Raw genomic sequence first — 6,823 nt, 5'->3', positions numbered from 1 at the left:
CTAAAGGAGAAATCTATGACTGCAAAGTCATGGAGTGGAAGAATGACGCTCACACACTTGGTCTTCACCGGACCCTTTCACTGGATCTCAACGTCTCTCCGGCGTCAAAGTTTGCTCTACCCTCACTTGTATCCAGCGAAGCGAGCGTCTTCCATCCTCATGCTCGGTGCATTGGTTTGTAGTACCTGTCTGAAAAAGGACAGACTTCATCGCCTTCATCAAAAGGCCTCTCGCCTTTTGTGAAGCTTCAATGCGGAGCAACAACAATGAGCAGGAACTCATTGTCAACCGGCGCTATGTCAACAGTGAGACCCTCACAATCTCCACTGTATTGACAACCCCTCACCTCTCAAACCCTCTGCTTCTCTTTTTTTTTCTCGTCATCTGTTTCTTCTTCCTAACCTCCTTCTAAGCCTTCGCCTTCTGCATCCCCCATGACCCCAATATCTTCCTCCTGCGAAATTACCTTCGCATGGTCTTCGATTCCTTCTTAGGTTCGCCCTTCTTTTTGATGTTGCCAAAAAGGGGGAAAGAAGAAATATCTAATGAACTTAAGTCGGTCAAGCAACATGATCATCATTTTCATCAGGATGATCATGAGGAAGATTAACCAGAGGATAAGACCTCAATTCAACGGAACACAAGTAAGAGTGGAACAAGCTTAGGAACATGAAGACACGAAGACAAAAGATGAAGATCAAGAAGTTCAAGGCGCAGCCAAGCAGACTGCTGGAGTCCATGGGTTTCCCAGGATGTTTTTGTTTTTCTTATTACTCCAATGTAAGTCTTGCTCTGTACCTCGACTGATGGCTTATCAGTCCTTTTTAATGAAATGAACTTCTTTTTGATCTCAACCTGAAGACAATGACTCTTTGTCCAGGCTCTGATTATGGTTTTTCTGTCTTCTTTTAGTTCTGTTTTAGAACTGTTTTCGTTCTTGCTCTAAGTACAAGTTTTTAGGTTCTATTGTTAAGGGGGAACTGTTTTCACCCTTTGTTTAGAACTTGTACTATGAGTTCAGTCTTTTTGCTGTCTAGAACTGCTGTGTGGTTTTGGCATCATCAAAAAGGGGGAAATTGTTGGGAACCTTGTGGAATATCCTAACCCTTGTTTTGATGATACTAAAATTCATAGGACTTATATGTAATAGACTAGAATCGTTTTGAACTCAAGTGTTAGAGTTCGTTTCTAGTTTAGTTGCGGTGTCAAAGACTGAAGAGTGAAGATTGAAGAACGAAGACTGAAGACTGAAGACTGCAGTTACCAACTGAAGTATCAGTTGAAGAATCAGTTGAAGACTGATTATTTAATGCGCGCAAAGGACTGATACTAAAGTCAAGTATCAGTTGAACATTCCTCCTAGGACTGATCTTCCAACGTTCAGAGGAAGCCATGTACGCACAAGTACAGCCGCATTAAATGCAGAGATCTCAGAATATCTTATCTCTGCAGAGGTCATTCCTATCTGGTGGTTACTTTTCAGAGATGTCACATCTCCTGTCCATCAAAGAGAGCCGTTTCCACACAGACAAGGAACCTCGAAGATTGAAGCCTCAGCCCAAATTCGAATTGCTCTCCAACGGAAGAAATCTTGAGGATGATTTACGCCAACGGATCTATTCAAGGGTTCTCCTACAAATAGTGCTCGAGGATCACTTCAATCTTCACCGATTCAACAACATAAGCTGAAGCTCTGCCGAAATTGCTACTCAGCCTAAAGCTTAACCGCCTCAAAGCTTGAATCGAAGAAGAGAATTCCAAAGCCAAAATCAGTCACTGCTGATTACATACATTCTCTTAGACCCTAGGCATATATCTGTTTACCCAGAAGCCAAAGGTCAAACTTGCTTCAAAGAACTTGTTCTTTGTAAGTATAGTTGGCACTCGTTCAAACCTCCCCCCCCATAAGAGTGTTTGAGTGGTTCGGAGTTCAGGAAGGTACTCTGAACTCTGAGTGAAAAGTCTAAGCACGAGGTGTGCTTAGCAGGGAAATCCTACGCGAGGTGTGTGGGTGTTGAAGAAGGGTTTTCTCCAGTTTACGGTTGTGTGCACCAGGCAAGCACACGGGTACGGTTTGCAGTGCACCAGTGAAGCACTTGCGGAGTGGATTGTTGGTCTGATCAACCAGCCGTGGATGTAGGAAAAGGTTTTTCCGAACCACGTAAAAGTCTCTGTGTTGTTTACAGCTTTCAGTTTTACATTCTTACTTGTGCTATTTCTATTGATAAAACTGAACACTGACTAACAGCAAAGAGAAACCTTAATCCAACTATCTGCTCCACCGAGGCTATTACAAAACGAAGTTTAATTTCCGCTGCGTATGATATCAATCTGACTGAACTATCCTCTGATAGTAAGGAAGAGTGATATCATCTCTATCTTAGCAAACACGACTGAAGCCCTTACTTGGATCAGTTAAGTTCCAGCAACTTAACTGATAACTCATTACTGAAGAGCTTTCAGTATCAGTCATCAACCCTGTTGGTCAAAACTGATTTCAGTAAAACAGGAGTCCTTGTTTGCGTGTAATGTTTCGTTTTGATCTCTGACTGAGATCCCTCTGATTGAGGTCAGTAGATTGTTGTAAAAATAGCCTATAGGTGTATTCCCCCCCCCATACACCTATTCGAGACCCCCCGGACCTAACATCATAATTCACCATACAATGATTAATTCCTAACATGATCCTATGAATTTAAGTGCTGCACATTGGAGTTAGAATCACTTACTTGCGAATTGGATGCAGAGACTGTTGACAGCTGAATCGAATGACTCCAGTTCTGACCTTCTGAACTGTATTCTGCTCAATTCCCAACATTGGATGGACAACGAACTATGAGAACTCCCACTGAGAATTAGACCACCTACACAAACAGCGCCCCCTATGCTCTCTCTAAAACCTTATTTTTGTGTGTCTTATTCTGAGAGCAGATATCTGTATTTAAAGACAAAACAGAGACCTAGGGCCCCTAGAACTGTAGTGGGCGAATTTTACTCCTACTGGGTTCAGGAGACTTTGGGCCAGTCTAGGGATCAGATACAAGGAATAAAGACGGGCCTCTAATGAATAAATTCTTATGATCAGCCCAGATCATAATTAATTCATAAGTATTAATTCATTCCACTAAAGAATCAATACTGACTTACCCCTTTATTGCCGATGATGAGTCGTGGCTTGTATTTAGACTTATTAAATCTCTGTATTTAAAATATCCGACATCCATTAATTAATTAAAGCTCTGATGACTCATATTAATTAATCTCTTTGTAATCAATAAGTAGTACCACTCAAACCTTATTATTGCGCCTGAACTTAATCAACCTGCAGGATTTAACGCAACGAACCTTTTGAGCTCCTTAAGGGGATGTCAATATCCTATACCGGATACGGGTACTAATACAGATAACCAAATATCATATATTAACCGCTATCACCCAAGATACAGAGTACTTAAGTTAATATATAACTCTCATCCATAGTAAATCAAAGTGATACACGAATCAACATATATATCTAAAATCTTTTTAGCATTAAGATTTTATTAAGTCACCGAGATCTTGATTCTTCACTTATGTCAGATAGAAGAATACATCTCACCGTGATCCTATCAATACACTATGACGTACCAATATAGACAAATAGTCAAGACAAACTATTTCCATCTATGTTGCAGCCTAGACCGATGACTCATCCTAGAGTCATCTCGGTTGTGATCTATTTATATCTCTTAAGTTTATTCCAATTATATGACCTTCTGGGATCCGTTAATCACCATATAATCTACTTATATAGAGATAAATGACGTACATATGAAATCATGAACACAATCAGATAGGAGATAAACTAGTGAACACAGGAATCATTGTATACAACCGTAAAACGTTCTTGCTTTCAGTATACAAATTCAACACTCGGCTCCCTCGCAGCGCTGCGGATAGTCATGACTTGATTAGGAAAAGTTCCAGTCCTGCACGAACGAATGTTCTACTTCCACACCCTGTTGGATATGGGCCCATTTTCTTCGCCAATAATCATGTGTACTTGCCTCTTTTCCTCGCGGGGCGGAGGAGCAGCCCTGCGATCATCCATTGGGTTCCCTTGCTCTCTCCCAGCTCTGGGAGTATAATTATTGTCCTACAAATGCAAGGGTGGTGTCTGTTTCACGAATTGATCCAGTCTTTCCTGCATTACCAAAATTTCCAATTGGTGACGCAGGTGTGCACAGTACTCTGTAGGATTTCCGTAATGATTGTGGTACTGGCAGAGCAGACCATTCGGCCCATGCTTAGGGGCCCCTGCAGCAAAGTCTCGCGGAGCATGAAACTATGGTTCATTTTTGATCGAATGAAAGATCTCTTCTTGAGGCTTGTTCAACGGGGTCAGATCAGTGAGTCGATTAATATTATGCACACCTTTAAACGTTTGTTCATTGCGAGCAGGTTGGTATGTTGGTTGCGCTTCTCCCGGAAGCACTCGGGGTGACAGTCCCTTGTATGGTGCTTTCCTTTGATAACGAGTGTCTGATGATTCAGTTCTGTTTTCCACCTTCTTGGGCTTGTTACCACTATATTCTGTTTTTCGAACAGCTTTGGCTTATTCTAGCTGTATGAACCCTGGGAGTCGGGCTAGAATGTCATCAAAGTCATGCGGTTGTTTTACCTGTAAATTATCAAAGAAAGCTCCAGGACTTAAGCCACGTAAAAAGGCATAACCCTTAATTTGAGATTCAGCTTTGGGCACTTCCAGAGAAGCCTTGGTGAAACGAGCGGCAAACTCCTTTAGAGTCTCAGTAGGTTCTTATTTTAAGTCCATCAATGACATAGCAGTCTTTGCAGCATGATTAGAGCTTGCAAACTGGCACATGAAGGCATCATGTAGCTATTCAAAAGAATGAATAAAATTCAGCTCAGAACCACTGTTGAGCCATCCCAGTTAATGTAGTAGAAAAGATTCTACACTTAATCCCTTCCGTGTACTGATGTAACATAATCATGGTTTCAAATCTAGCCATGTAACGCTTACTTTCGCCAGCTCTGCCGGCGTGCTTATTTTTCTCCCTCAGATGAACATGTTGATCTCGGTGACTCTCAGCCCTAGAACGGGTAGAGTCCTCATACCGTCCCCTCTTTCGTGAGACAATCTTGTTTTTTCCTTTCCCTTTTTTCTCGATTACTTTCTTCAATTCTTGGAGATGTCGCTGCATTGCTGAAACTCTCTCCTGTAGGTGGGCTGGATCTTCCGGTACTGTACCTTTCTCTCAACGTTCTATAACAGGTCTAGTCTGACTAGAGGTGTCCCCGACATCCTCGATACGATCCATATCGCCAGGGAACAAAGGTCCCTACTGGCGCGCATCCCTGGTTTTATCAGCCTTGGTTTCCCTAGCCCTTTTTGGGGGAACGACCACAGTGCTCTTCACCAAGGGTGGCAGATTTTCAGTTGACAGTCCTCCTGGAATAGTCTTAGTAGGCATCCCTGTAATTGCTGGTAGCCCCAAATTCAGCGGTGATGCAGATGTTGCCAACACCTGTGTCATGCAAGCGTAGCTCAGAAAATATAACATCTGCTCAGTCATGATGACATTAACCAGTTCCGTTCCCTGCGCAGTTGATCCCTGTTCAGCTGGCGTAGTTTGCAGCGCCGTCGGTGTGGGCTTGAGGGGGCCAATAGGTGTAGAGTCCTCAACGCGTATTCCCTCGTTAGCTACGGTAGCAGCTGTGGCAGGAGCAAGAGCCCTGCCCTCTCCCGCGAAGTCCCCCATCAGATTTTTGATGATGTTGATGTCCTCCATGACCTGTAGAGGCAAAGTTAAAAATCCCCAAAAATAATACAAAGTAAACTCTCCGGATAATAAGTGTTCTTTATTCGCAGAGACAGTAGCTCATAATTCTCATGAAGAACTCCCATAAGAAGGCCAATTTCCACTCGATACGGAAGTCATGCAAGAAATTTCCCAAGAAATCTGATAGATCGAACGGATCCCTGCCGCAAATAAAGCGACAGAAAACCAAATCCCGTAAATTCCATAGATCTGTGAACAAGAAACTCGCAATACCACAGGCGCGCAACATGAATTTAAACGAAATTCAGTGCGAGAAAAGCATATCAACACGAAAAACACATAAAATCTAAAATCAGCTAAGATGCACGTGAAATCGGAAGAACCTAGATAAACACCCAACCACAGAACCAATCAAAACACAAGAAAATACCCACAAACAATCGAATGCTTTCCTTAGACCCGAATTCCCGATAAAGATATACAACTTTTGCTAAGAAACTCGGACAAACATAGTTCATGCACATATTTCTTCACGTCTTAAACTCAATCTGTGGTTTCCCACAGACGGCGCCAGTTGATGAGTTCGATGATTACGCCTTTTTAACCACGGAAAAAGTAATTCACCTGTGGTATGCGATGAATTGAGAGAACTGTGAATATTGTTAAGGCAAGACAAAAGAATTGTATTGAGTATTCGGAATAGCGTGTGTTTACAATGGCAGGCATATCTCCTATTTATAGGCGTTTACAATAGGGATAAATTGGTAATTTCACGCCCGATAGCGACCCCGGTAGTTACGAAAAATCTTCGAGGTCGTCAGTGACCAGTATGCCTTCAGTCTTTCCCAGCGCTGCCCGGGTCCGCCAGCTCTGAAGCTTTCTTCCTGGATACATCAGGCCTGCCCGAGTCTGCGGGTTACTTCTTCGCTATTTTATTTCAGATCTGTCCTTCGTTCCACCCCCTCTTCTCCGATCATGTCAGCCCTGACACCCTTAGCGATAGAATCCTCTTGCAATGGCCCTGAAGCTTCCGCCCTTCA

Source organism: Salvia miltiorrhiza, chromosome 3 (assembly GCF_028751815.1).
Source record: "Salvia miltiorrhiza cultivar Shanhuang (shh) chromosome 3, IMPLAD_Smil_shh, whole genome shotgun sequence".
Classification (NCBI taxonomy): Eukaryota; Viridiplantae; Streptophyta; class Magnoliopsida; order Lamiales; family Lamiaceae; genus Salvia; species Salvia miltiorrhiza.
Note: the sequence above shows the minus strand (reverse complement) of the source record.